General features: G+C 40.9%; 1 non-coding gene across 1 annotated transcript; it reads right to left on the bottom strand.

The window, feature by feature from the left end:
• Positions 1 to 14142: 14142 nt before the first annotated feature.
• LOC135714393 (small nucleolar RNA U3) lies at positions 14143 to 14317 on the bottom strand. Its single transcript, XR_010518820.1, has one exon. It is a non-coding gene; the product is annotated as a small nucleolar RNA U3 (small nucleolar RNA).
• Between the last annotated feature and the right edge of the window lie 530 nt (positions 14318 to 14847).

The following is a 14847-nucleotide window of genomic DNA, read 5'->3' as shown; positions in this document are numbered from 1 at the left end:
CCCTGTCAAGGGCGATCGAAATCCTAGCTAATAGAATAGGCAAAATTAGGTCAAAAGTCCGGTATTGAAAGGGATATGTAAAACCCTGGACAAATCATGTAAAAGTTTTACATAATTATAAGTTGCTAATGCAACACGTAGCCGTAAGATCACTTTGTACAATTTTGTTGAATAAAATTAAGTTTCATAGGTTACTCCAGATTCTTCTCTTTTTTGAATCCGAAAGAACTTTCGGCCTAGAAGTGAAAACTTCTCTCCTTAACCGGGGAAAAAAGTAGCTCCTAGAATCGAGAAACAGTGTCTGACCTGAAAGCGAAAGACTCTCCTTAACCGGAGAAGAAAGTAGCTTTTGGCGGCGACATTTCATGGTGGCTCCAGAGAGGAATCTTGGAGGACGTTTTCCGACGTTTTGAGCCCGCGAACTTCCAGTCAGTCGAAATCTGACTGCAAAGAACCGCAAAGTTGGCGGTTTAAGTGGGCCGTTGAGCCAAAGTGTCAATCTGACAAAGTGTGGCGTTAAGCCAAATAGCAGTCAGTCGAAATCTGACTGCAAAGAACCGCAAAGTTGGCGGTTTAAGTGGGCCGTTGAGCCAAAGTGTCAATCTGACAAAGTGTGGCGTTAAGCCAAATAGCAGTCAGTCGAAATCTGACTGCAAAGAACCGCAAAGTTGGCGGTTTAAGTGGGCCGTTGAGCCAAAGTGTCAATCTGAAAAAGTGTGGCGTTAAGCCAAATAGCAGTCAGTCGAAATCTGACTGCAAAGAACCGCAAAGTTGGCGGTTTAAGTGGGCCGTTGAGCCAAAGTGTCAATCTGACAAAGTGTGGCGTTAAGCCAAATAGCAGTCAGTCGAAATCTGACTGCAAAGAACCGCAAAGTTGGCGGTTTAAGTGGGCCGTTGAGCCAAAGTGTCAATCTGACAAAGTGTGGCGTTAAGCCAAATAGCAGTCAGTCGAAATCTGACTGCAAAGAACCGCAAAGTTGGCGGTTTAAGTGGGCCGTTGAGCCAAAGTGTCAATCTGACAAAGTGTGGCGTTAAGCCAAATAGCAGTCAGTCGAAATCTGACTGTAAAAGAACCGCAAGTTGGCAGTTCCAGTGGGCCTTTGTGCCAAATAGTGTGGCGTTAAGCCAAATAGCAGTCAGTCGAAATCTGACTGTAAAGAACCGCAAGTTGGCAGTTCCAGTGGGCCTTTGTGCCAAATAGTGTGGCGTTAAGCCAAATAGCAGTCAGTCGAAATCTGACTGTAAAGAACCGCAAGTTGGCAGTTCCAGTGGGCCTTTGTGCCAAATAGTGTGGCGTTAAGCCAAATAGCAGTCAGTCGAAATCTGACTGCAAAGAACCGCAAAGTTGGAGTTTTAAGTGGGCCGTTGAGCCAAAGTGCAAATCTGACAAAGGTCAGATAGTGCGAACATTTGGGCTCGTCAAAGCCAAGTAGGCTTATAGCCAAGTGATCTGAAAAGTTTCAGAAAATCCGGACATCGGTGGAAGTGGACATGAACGATTTGCAAAAAGAAATTGATGAATTGGTCGAGTATTTCAACGAAATCGACATTCAGGTTGCAAAATTAAAAAAAGTAAAGAAATATAAAAAGTGGCTAAATGAACCCTTTCCAAAGGGAGTGTATTGTGTAAGCAAGGCGTTTCCAGTGACCTTGTGGCGCGGTACCGATAAAGAAAAAGTGTTCCGGCAACATATTAGCAAATTCACTTTACACCACGCCACAAAGAAGTAGCTCAAGCCAGAGTAATAAAACGCCGCACTTTCCCACGGCTGAAGGCCAGAAGAAGACCACAAGCAACAAGGCTACAAGTTCATCAAATCCGGACTCCCACGGCTGAAGGCCGAAAATATCACAAAAGCTATAGGCCAACCGAAATCCTACAAGGACGTCCAGTGGCAAGGAGCAGACCAACGGCGAGCTGTTAGGCCATTAATATCAACAAAGTTCAAATTAATGTGTGAGTAAAATCAGAGTTGACGCTATTATATTATCAGGTAGAAATTTATAAATTAAAAAAAAAAAAAAAAACAAGATGAGTGAAAAATTTGTTGTTAATAAAAACGGACACTGTCGTCTTTGTTTTGAGAAAGACGACAGTGATAACATGGTGGCCTGCGACGATTGCGATCGCTGGTTCCACCTGACCTGTGTAGGATTAGATCACATACCGAAGAAAAAAGAGCCTTGGACATGTACAAAATGTACTAAGATTAGAGTCCATTTGGCTACACAGGAAGAGCAAATACAAACTCTTCAAAACAGGAAAGAATACAAGACTAATGCAGATAGCCAAGTAGAAGCTTTCGAAGCGATCATTAAAAAAATTAATGGTATCAATGCTAGCGGACAAAACACAACGGAAAAATACATTTTAAGACAGTCATTACTGGAGTTGCCATATTTTGATGGAAACTTCAAAGCTTGGCCAAGATTTAAAAAAACATACCTCGAAACCACACAGCGGGGAAATTTTTCGGACCTTGAAAATTTACACCGTATACAGAAAAGTCTAAAAGGAGATGCATTGCGCGCGGTTAGCGCACTTCTTCTCGACTCCGATAATGTGGATTTGATAATACGAAAATTAGAGGACCAATTTGGAAGTGTAGAATTGGTTTATTCTGGATTATTGCAAGAGGTTCTTGCAACTAGAAATCCTCGTTTTGAAACCCCAAAAACAATGGTGGATTTCATCTCTGCGATTGGGAATTTGGTAATTAATATGACGTGTCTTGATCATAAGGAATATCTAAATGATCAAAGATTAATTAGAGATCTGGCGGGAAAATTACCCAATGGGCTGCATCAACAATGGTTGATGCATGTAAATGAAAATAAGACATTGTCAACTATATTAAATCCATTTATCGCTCCAACACTATGTGATTTCTATGAATGGTTAAAGCCCCAAGAAAAACTGGCTACAATGTTGATAGCTGATAAGGGGATTAAAAATGAAAAGTTTTCCAGATTGGAAAGACCCGATAGAGTGAACTACCACAGTACAGGGTATCCTAAGTGCCTTAAGTGTGGACAAAATCACCGATTAACAGGATGCAATGAATTTAGAGGATTGTCTTCCGAAGAAAGAAGACAGTTTATAATGAAGAAGAAACTTTGTTTTTCATGTTGCAATCCAAATCATATATTAAAGGATTGTAGAGTAGCACGACCATGCAATATTGACGGATGTACCAGTAAACATAATCGATTGCTACATCCAAGAACTGATAAAAAAGAAAAATTAAGGAAAAGTTCTGAAACCACTATTGCGTCTGACAAAGTAAACTGTCACGTACAAAAACACAACATGGTGTATTATCAAATTTTGCCTGTTACTTTGAACAACGGAAAAGACAGTTTAAAAACTCACGTATTTTTCGATTCAGGTTCATCGGTAAGCTTAATTCATAATAGCGTAGTTGAACGATTGAATATTTCAGGATTTAATAAGCCTATGACTATAGCTTGGACAAACGGAGAGGTCCAAGAAGAAACTAAGAGTATGACCGTTCAAGTCCATATCAAAGGTGAAAACGAGAAATCGTTTTTGCTTAAGGATTTACGTACAATTAATGAACTGGCTTTACCCATGCAATCTATTGATTCAAAACAAATACAAGAACAGTTCCCATATCTAAAGGGAATAGAACTGCAATCTTACGATAAGGCAGTCCCAACGATATTATTAGGATTACCACATGCATATCTCTTTAAGGGTATTGAAGAAAGATCGCGTGGATTTTCTGAACCTATTGCAAAGAAAACAAAGTTGGGATGGGTTATATTCGGTACCAGCCGAAATAACACCGAAAACAAAAATCATGTGTTTGTAATGAATGAGGTGAATGAAGAAGAAAAAACAATGAAGGAGGTAATGGCAGATTACTTCTCTACAGAAGCCTTTGGCGTAAAGGTACCTCAGAGCGAATTAATATCAAAATTAGACGAACGCGCTCTAAAAATTATGCAAGAAACATGGAAACCAACTGATAAGGGTTACGAAATCGGCCTCTTGTGGAAAAATGATAAGGTCGAATTTCCAAATAGTTTTTCTACGGCTCTGAATCGCTTTCTGTTATTAGAAAAGAAATTAGAGAAGGATTCTTCTTTAAAAGAATGGTATAGTACACAAATTGATGAGTATGTAAGGAAAGGATATCTTAAAAAGTTAAGTCCTGATGAGTATATGATTGATACTGCGAGAACCTTTTACATACCTCATTTTATAACTATCAACCAAAGTAAACAACCGCCTAAACCAAGAATGGTATTTGATGCGGCAACTAAGATTGATGGAGTTTCTTTAAATTCACAATTATTAGCAGGACCTGACATGACAGAGTCAGCTCTTGATATAAAGATGAGATTTAGAGAAGGTCCAATAGCAATAACCGGGGATATTCAGGAGGCCTTCCATCAGGTGAAAATCAGAAAAGAAGATCGAGAATCACAAAGAATGGTATCTCGAAAGCAACCTAATACAAGATTGGACATCTATGAAATGCAAGTAATGACCTTTGGAGCTACTTGCTCACCAGCTTGTATGCAATTTGTCAAGAATGAAAATGCTAAACAATTCATAAATGAAAGACCTAAAGCAGTTGAGGCTATAATTAAAAATCACTATGTAGATGATTATTTAGACAGCTTCAACGAAGTAAAAGAAGCTGTAAAAACTGTATCAGACATCATTCAGATACATGATAAAGCTAACTTCCGAATAAGGAATTTTATATCAAATTCGAAGTCCTGCTTGAAGCAATTACCAAATGATAGAATCTCTCCAATAAAGGAAGTGAAACTGGATGATAACGAAAATGTATATGAAAAGGTCCTGGGTATGTATTGGGACACGCAAAACGATAAACTTACATTTAAAATCAACATTCCCAATTTAGTAATGTTGGAACCGACAAAAAGACAAGTGTTGTCTTTTATTATGAGTGTGTATGATCCTCTTGGGTTAATCGCACATATAACAATCGAATCTAAAATAATAATGCAAGATTTATGGCGACGTGGTATAGACTGGGATGATAAAATTCCCGATGACATAAATAAGACTTGGCAAACCTGGATTAATAGATTGTCTTCCCTATCTAAGATAAAAATCCCAAGATGTTACTCTTATTTTAAAGGCGTGATACGTCGAGAACTTCATGTTTTTTGCGACGCCTCACTGAACGCTTTCGCTACTGTTATATATATGAGAACAGTAAGCAAAGACGGCATTGATGTAACGATTGTTGCTGCCAAATCAAAGGTTGCTCCCACGAAAATAATGTCAATACCTCGTTTAGAACTACAAGCTGCTGTATTAGGGACAAGATTATCTAATACAGTACAGAGAGCATTAAGACTACAAATAGACCAGGTTATATACTGGTCCGATTCAAAAACAGTCATAAGTTGGATCAAATCTGAATTAAGAAAGTTCAAACAATTCGTTCAATACCGTGTTAGTGAAATCCTCGAAAGCACCGTTGAATCACAATGGAAATATATTAGTTCAGCAGCAAACCCGGCTGATGAAGGAACTAAAGTAAGGCAATCGAAATCGTCTTGGATTGAAGGACCCGCGTTTTTGAAGCTGGACGAGAAACATTGGCCATCCGTGAATGGGGACAATCATAGTTCAGACTTAAGTCATGAAGAATTACGTCCCGTACATTCGATAAAGGGCATAAGCAAACCAAATTTAGATTGGCTGAACGTTAAATGGTGTTCGGATTGGGACCGTTTAAAGAGGTCTGTATGCATTACAATAAAATATATAGAGTGGCTTAGGTCTAAAACAAACAAAGAATTGAGATTCGATAAGACCATCAGTGCTGTTGATATGGAAAGGGCAGAAATTTTGCTGATTCTGAAAACTCAATGGGATGCATTTCCAGATGAGTTAACGGAACTCAATGTTAAACAGACGGTTGACAAATCTAGCAAAATACGAACGCTAACACCATTCCTAGATCAAAATGGTACAATAAAATCAGAAACACGATATAAGGATGCAGAGTGCGTTCCTTATGCGGCTCGATATCCTTACATACTTCCAGCAAAGCATCATGTAGTTGATTTAATATTGAAAAATCAACATGAACAGTTTAAACATAAAAAAATGAAGGCTACGATAGCAGCAGTGCAACAAAAATATCATGTTATCCAAATAGATGCTGGAATGAAGAGGACAATAAAAAAATGTCAACATTGTAAAAATGAAAATGCGAAGATAAATACCCCTAAAATGGCACCTCTACCTGAGTGTCGATTGCAACCGTTCGTGAAACCATTCACCCATACCGGAGTAGATTACTTTGGGCCGTACAATGTGTCCATCGGACGGAGAACAGAAAAACGATGGGGAGCATTGTTTACATGTATGACAACAAGGGCAGTATATCTTGAAATAGCCCATGATCTGTCTGCAGATGCATTTTTATTATGCTTGAACTCAGTGCAGAACAGACGAGGCAGAATAAAATTCCTTTATAGCGACAACGGTACTAATTTTGTAGGAGCTGACAATGAACTAAAAAAGATTCAGCACAGACTTGCGTCAAGAGGAATTGAATGGCATTTCAACCCTCCATCATCTCCACACTTTGGTGGAGCATGGGAAAGGTTGGTTCAAGAAGTTAAAAGTCTTTTACCAAATCAAACTATGCCAGAACACACATTCCGTGCGTTATTAACAGAAATCGAAAATATAATAAATAGTAGACCTTTGACGAAAATATCTTTAGATGCCACGGATGACGAACCACTCACTCCAAACCACTTCCTAATTGGTTGTGCCGGCGGTGCCGAACCATCATTGAATGATGTGTCGAAGGCAGAGGCCACTAGACAACAATGGAAGAAAGTGCAGTCTATGGCTAAAACTTACTGGGATAGGTGGTTACACGAATACCTTCCTTCATTAGCCAAAAGATCAAAATGGTCGGAAGCTGTGAAAAATGTAAAGGAAGGAGACATCGTTATGATTGCTGAAGATGATCAAAAGGCAAAGTGGAAAAAGGGAGTTGTTTTGAAAACACATGTAGGCAAGGATGGTCAGGTAAGATCGGCTGTTGTGAAAACAGCCTCTGGAGAATACACTCGACCAGTAGTCAAATTGGCTATTATGGATGTTGAGCCGCCAGGCGAAGCTTCTTCAAATGAAGACAATAAAAAAGAACAAGTAGCATCAAAACGGGTGTTGAAACACCAAGATGTTGAAACTACCATTAAAAAAGATTGCTTTGTAGGAATGATACACAAAGTACAATCCTACACTCGCGGAATAACGATCATATATAAGTAAACCTAGAAGGATTTACGGGCTCCGGAATGTTACCGCGAGGCAATTAATTTAAAACCAAAACCATAAGATAACCACATAGTTGCATCCCGTTTGCATAGCCCTAGCTGACGTTGATACCAAGGCCAAGAATATGAAATGAAAAGTAGGGCAAAAGGAGCGAGAGCTCGTTTTACATAATCTAACTGCAGTATTTACTTAGGAACGTTTCTGCGTTCAAGTAGGATAAACACGCCCACGCATGGCATGCTTGCGCATCTAGGTTACGTTTAGCTTTCCCTCTCTGTTTATCCTTAACGAAGGATATAATTATAATGTTTAAACGTTACAAATGTCTCATTCTTATTTGTAGAGCCATATCAGATCTGAGTTACAAAAAGAAATAAACTTACAAGGTAACCCGAGAAATCCCAGATCTGAGAGGGCATAGTATATAAGATCCAAATAACACAAATTTACCCTGTCAAGGGCGATCGAAATCCTAGCTAATAGAATAGGCAAAATTAGGTCAAAAGTCCGGTATTGAAAGGGATATGTAAAACCCTGGACAAATCATGTAAAAGTTTTACATAATTATAAGTTGCTAATGCAACACGTAGCCGTAAGATCACTTTGTACAATTTTGTTGAATAAAATTAAGTTTCATAGGTTACTCCAGATTCTTCTCTTTTTTGAATCCGAAAGAACTTTCGGCCTAGAAGTGAAAACTTCTCTCCTTAACCGGGGAAAAAAGTAGCTCCTAGAATCGAGAAACAGTGTCTGACCTGAAAGCGAAAGACTCTCCTTAACCGGAGAAGAAAGTAGCTTTTGGCGGCGACAAAGCTTGTGAAAAATTTCGTTGATACAACACCAGCTTTAGCTCAACATTAAACGAGGAGAGATGATACGCTATGATTTAAATTCAGAGTTCATTAGCCAGTTATGGCTATACGTTCCTATTATGGTGTTTTCCAAGTATGGCACATGTAATTTCCATAGCCATACCTGGTACACCTTCCCTACATTTCAAATCCAGAGATGCCGGCGATTTTTAAAACCAACCCATTTCGATCATATCTCTTTCAGAGTGTTGAAAAACCCACAAAAATATCAAAACCGCAAAAAATGCACTTCTGCGAGCTCGAACATTGCCACGGCATTCCGTGCCTCGTCATGATCAGCGCTGGAACTGATTGCCGGGTATGGGCAGCACGCATAAATAAATAAGCAACGAATGATTAATCAAAAATTACTCGGATACGCAAACCACACATTAAGTCGACACGAGATAGCCATCCAGCCAGCCGCATTCATCAACCACCCTCCGCCAGATGGGCCCTTTGTGCTACGGGTTGAATGTTGATTATCTCGGTTTATAGGTATGTTGATTCAATCTCGAGCCCTTCTGCATCTTGCACGTAGCCACCAGAATGGCAGTGCTACAACAATGCGAGGGTTTGTTTCATCTGATTTTCAAGGTCCCACTTATAAGAGATACATAATGGGGGGCGTAATGGAGAACGGAGAGGCTGTGTCAGACACGGTAATTGTATTTTTACGGTTACGGTCCTTCGCGTGATAACTTTGTCGCGTGGTCAGTATGTAGATCAAAGGCTTGCTTCATTCTGAGAGGAACAATCGATGCGTTGCAATTGCACTGAATTTCGTGTCGACTCAACAAGTTTCATTACTCGGTCGACACTCTCTGAACATATTGCTTTTGATATGCTAATTCTAGTTGACGGGTGGTAACAAATTGAGATGGGCAGCACAGCTAGTGCAGGTTGCCTTTGATGAGTTTTATGGATATATTATAACCTGTTAAATGCGCGATTTAGCGATAGCTTGAATTGCTTCAATAATAATGGTTGATTTCTGCCCCGGTTTGAACTGGCAACCAGTGGTGTCGAAAGAAGGAAGACCCAGTTGGGTTTGAATTATTTATCATTCCAGTGCAAGCTGAACACACCCACCTTGAAAATCTGCTCACGTATGAAACCACTGATGCGTGACTATTGCTGAGTCATGATACAGTTTGTATGGAAGCAGACAAATGCCTCCCCGATTTTCACTTTTGTAGCTTACTTCTGCCAAGTTTATGTCAAATGGGACTCGAAAGTAAAGCAAGGTCTTGGTGGCTTTCGATGAAGTAATCGTGATACCATCAACCGTCGCGATGGAATGCATCGATCAAGAATCGACCTATCGTTGATGTTTCGCAAATAATGCATTTTGCTGTCCACTGAAATTTGCAGTTGGAAACGCCCACAGAGGTTCAAATCCAGTTCAAAACCATCAATCTTTCAGAGCGATCGTCCCTCTATGAGCCATAATTGTCGACCATTAAATACGCACTTGTCACTTGAAATGCAGTGTACGCAGCAAACCCCGGCCGACAATTATCGAATACATTTGTCAATTATTATTGATCACATAATAATTGCGGTTCCATTCCCGGTACAAAACCCATTCACCAATCAGTTGGCCGGCGGGCAGCGAGTGATGACAATCACTCGCCAAAGTTAATGTACTTGCGTGCGATTTATTTTCCGTTTCATTCTATCGAATCGTATAATCATTCTCGATTGGTGAAGGGAGGGCCTACTCTACTCGGCCCTGCGTTGCGCTTAATTGGTTTGAGGGCACACAGATACAGAAAATGCATTTAGGGACTGCAGATGTGATTTATGACAAATTGCATCGTGACATTGGCAATTGCATTGAAGCTCTTTTTGACCACGTGAGATTATTCTGAGTTCATTTGAGATAACCGCATTCGGACGATTGCTGCAGATTTGATCCGTCCGATCCATCGAATCGAGCTTGATTTGAATGGGTACAATTTCGTCGGAAATGGATGAAATAAATCACCAGGTGTGAAGCACGCATTCCAATCCGGCACGTACCATATGCTTTATGTTTCAACATAAAATCTGAAGCAGACAACAAGAACGGAATTTAGTAGTTGAGAAATGGAGGGAACGAAAAACCATAAAAAAACCGCCACTTAGCATGTCTGCGGTCTGATTTATGTGAACGTCCTTCAGGAACGTGACTATCGGTAATTGGGTTCTTCTTTGATGAAAGGAATTTTAGTGATTTAAAATGTACATTGGTAATTTTCCAAAATTAAAATCTACCTCAAGTTCAAGTACTGGTATTAAGATCGGTTTCATCCAAGTACTGCTTTTTTCCATTTAAAATCTTAAGGAAAAGAAATGGTCCATTTGTTGACGGTTTCAATAGGTTTCAGGAGGAAAAGTTGCCTACCTGGCATTCAATTGCCGTTGGTGATTGTCAATCGACGCTCGTCGAAGATTGTGGAACTCGATAGCGGAACAGAGACTGACGATAATTAAAAAAAGGAATTCAGATATCAAAAGCTCTTCGTAAATTCATTCCACAAGTTATAAGTCGATTTGAGTACAAAATTGCGGCATTTGTCCTTATAGCTAATTGTTGCACTTCAATTAAAACAACACCCTAAACACAACAATCAAACGCTAATTCCATTCATGGAAAAGCAGCACTTAACACTGCCGCCAATCCCATATATGTTTCAAAATTCCTAAGCCAAGCATGGCGACGAAAATATTGCGAATGTGTGGCCACAGAAACTTCTCACGCCCACCGGTAGCAACAAATGCAGCAGCAGCAGCTCCGAAGTCAAAGCATAATTATGACCTCTTTCCGTGATAGAAAAATCTGAATACCCACATAGTCGTCGATCGATGGGGGTGGTCAGGGATCCACTACACATTCGAAGTCTCAGGATGCTATTAAAATAGTGTTGAGGAATTCAACCTCGAATGCCATGCAATCGTGGCTAACAATGGTAATAACAATATGACACGAATTGTGTGGAAATGAGAAATAATCAATCCCAACACACCATCATCGCTCGCTCGCAATGATGTGACACTGCTGATGATGGTGGTGGGACAAGGATGACAAAGCGAAAATGTTCATTCACTCAAATCGACTCAAATTGACCTGCGGCACGAAATGATCTCCTCCGTCGAGTAGGGTAGGGCCATCGGTTTGTAGTGCTGTATAGATCTTCAAGATTAGATGGGAAATTCTTTAAATTGAATTCACAGAGGTGGTGCGTTTCAGCAGTAGTGTAGTTGGAACCAATTCCAACCCAGTTCGAAACAGAACTTTTTGTTAGTGCCAACCCCGAAGTCTTCCTGAAAACAAGCTGTCCGAGCCAGTAGGCTGTAATTTCTGGATCGAAGGTTTATATTCGCCATCGAAACGGCTACCAAAAAGGCTAGCAGAATGGCTACACTAAATCGAACTTCTTCTGCTATCTTCCCTCTTGCACTAGAGCGCAAGACTTACAAGACTAGCATTTTCGAACCTTGGATTAAGGAAATTTGTAATTTCGGCTGTCGCGCACTATTGACGATGTGTATTCATGCTGCGAGTTGTTGGGTGAAACATTAACAATTTTTTTATCGAGTTGACTACTGACCTCACATCGGTAGGGTGATCGAGTTCATCAGCCGAAAACAAAAAAAAACTACAAGGGACAGCCCTATGGGGTTGTACGCAATGGTGACGTAGGACTACGTGGTCTTATATAATAAATCTTATTTGTTAACTGCATCAGGAGCTTGGGTTTTGCGTAGGAATAGGAACTTGAGGGGGGTTCTCTCTGCATATATTCTTTAGTATGATGCGCTTGACATAGATGACCCACAGCAACTCACACTTGCGACTTCTTCTTTCTTCTATGTATGCTCATGTGGGCTGCAGCTTGCTGCTTGCAGGCAGCCTTTCGTTGTGTACTGGAGAGCACCACCACTCCACACGCGGTGATTGAATAAACACCGTTTGGTGAGACCGGATGGAATTCAACTTTGACATCTGTGTTAGGGAAATCGCTTTTCACAGCTAATAATTTTAATTATCATAGAAACAGTTGCACATTCATACAATTTTCAACAGTGACACTTTAAAATTAATGATTAAGTCTTATATTTAACAGATGCGTAGAAATATTTCTGATCGATTGGTAATAAAATTATTGAAATTGGTCCAGGGGTCGCTCAGTTATTAACGTTCAAAATATTTCATAATTTTGTTACATGTTCCATTTTTGGTTTTCACAAAGTGTACCCCCATATAGAAATCACAGACGTAGTCATACGTCAAAAAAAAAAGACAACACCCTTAAAAATACCTAATCTTACACGTGACTGAATCCATCTTTGACATAAAGGATGAGACGTAAACAAACATTTGATGTAAAATTAAGTGCTCCGAGTCTTAAAAGTTCGAAAGTACGTTTGATTGAGCTGGATTTCACGTCTATAATGACTTAAATTTATGTCAAAACTGTCGCTCGTATATGTCAGTCTCAGAGCACCTTTCAATTTTTCTAAGTGTACAGGTAGATCATACAGGTTAATAAGATTGATGGGAATGATAATTACCTGCGTCCAACTGACATGCGCCTCGAGCCAGTTTTGTACTGCTCTAATGGAATCCGACTGTTGTATCGAACTGATAGTTGGGTATTGACAGGAAGGCAATCCGCACGACAGGCCACACGGCGTTGTCCAAGGAGGCAGTCTTCAGCGTGACCACTCTGACGATCCCGACGAGGGGCCATTGAACAGGTGGTAGGCAAGGCGAGCCATCCGATCTCGATTTTGCTGGGTAATTTGCAGCCTTGAACAGTCCTGGATTGCAGCTGCTAGAGGTATTTCGAGTACCAACGAGCCCAGATTCGATGGTTCCGATGACATTGGCGATAATGGTCGCGAATTGAGACACATATCAACCTGCGCTACTATAAGGTGAGCATGTCCTCGTAGGCAAGACTGGTATTGCCAATTTCCTTGAGGAGGTGGGTCTTCGCGGACTTCCCCGCAGCCCCCCAGAGACCTTCAAAATGTGGCGCGGGATGAAAAACCACTGGATCTCGCGGATTGCGCTAACACTACGAAAAAGTCAAGTAAATTTCAGTGCCCTGAAACCGACACATGCAAGCGGCCCTTTTGACAAAAGAATCAGTTGAAAAGGACGAGAAAATCAATTCAATCAAACGCACTTTGCGTCGAGGTACATATGTTTCAGTTTCAGGACACTTCATTTTACATGACATGTTTGTTTACGTGCCATGATTTACGTCAAAGCTGAATTACGTCTCGTGTAAAAATAGTAATTTCTACGTGTGCACCATAAAAGGATATGATGAAGTAATGAAATTGGGTTGTTAGCGGAATGCTTAAATAAAACAGCACAAAAAGGTTATCTTCCATTTAATTCCACTTAATTAACTTCGGTATCCATGTCATGGATACCTAAGTTAATTAAGTGGAACTAAATGGAAGATAAAGGATATGAGCTCGGTCAGTGTTGTCCTGCTTCAGCATTTGGTACACTCGATACAGGGCGTGTGAAACTCCTTTGAAGGTCGTGGCGTAGCGTCCCCCTTTCGAGCAATTAAGTGACGCAGTGTGGCGATGAATTCGGCAGACTTCCACCACACTTATGACGGACTTTAGAGATAGCGGACGACCGGCAAAGGGCAACAGCAGAAGGAATAGTAGCTGTAGCGAACCAACAGAGGAAGCAGCAGATTCATGGAACCGTGACTGAGGCTGGAAACCTCGTTTCGGTTACGACATTGGCCCAACAGAGGGAGCAGCAGATTCACAGAACCGTGACCGCGGCTGGAAACATCGGTCCAGTCACGACACTTTCCATTGGAAAGTGTCGTGACTGGACCGAGGTTTCCAGCCTCAGTCACGATTCCGTTAATCTGCTGCTCCCTCTGTTGGTCCGCTACTGCTGCTATTTATTCTGCTGGTATCCTTTACCGGTCGTCCGCTCTCTCCAAAGTCTGTCTTAGGAATGCGTCCAAACCTTGCGGAAGAGCGATCTATCTGAAACAGATAGACCAAATCTCAACCAAGTTTCACGCTCCAAGCTGGACACTGCGTCTCCTCATCGTGGGTGGAAATCTTTTCCTTTCGGAAAAAAAAACTTGCCTACAGAAATGATCCTGTGAAGCACAGTCTTCGCTAACCAGCTCAATGTGGACGGATCATGTGGAAAATTAGATGAAAATAACCATATACACCATCGTTGGACCCCGCTTCCAGATTGCCGATTTAACGGCAGTAAAGGGCTGTTCATTAACCACTAAGACAGTTTTTTGGGATTATTGACCGCCACCCTCCCCCTGCGTAGACAATTGTCCATACACAATGTTTAAAATTTGTATGCTCCGTGGATAATTAACCACCCCCCCCCCCCCCCCCCCCACTCTAAACTGTCTAAGTCATTTAAGAACAGCCTCTAGGCTACGCTACAGACAAAAAAAGGACCCATCGAAGTGACATTGGATGCTGTTAGATCTGCTACAATTTGCTGGATCAACTTCGGCTTGCTACGGAAGCATTGTAGATGGTACGTGCGTCTGACGAGGTTTCGTCCTCCCGGAATCCAACATTTCTGGAGGAGGGTAGCCAACATCAACTGCAGGCCAGCGTAAAGTAACGTTTTGTGACAATGCACAGCGAGCCTACTAGCCAACGGATGCTTGGCAC

The sequence above is a fragment of the Ochlerotatus camptorhynchus genome, unplaced genomic scaffold (assembly GCF_037179485.1).
Source record: "Ochlerotatus camptorhynchus isolate MF236.1 unplaced genomic scaffold, CSIRO-AGI_Acam_v1.1 ptg000639l, whole genome shotgun sequence".
In the NCBI taxonomy this organism is placed as follows: Eukaryota; Metazoa; Arthropoda; class Insecta; order Diptera; family Culicidae; genus Ochlerotatus; species Ochlerotatus camptorhynchus.
This window is presented reverse-complemented; position numbering and strand designations above follow the sequence as displayed.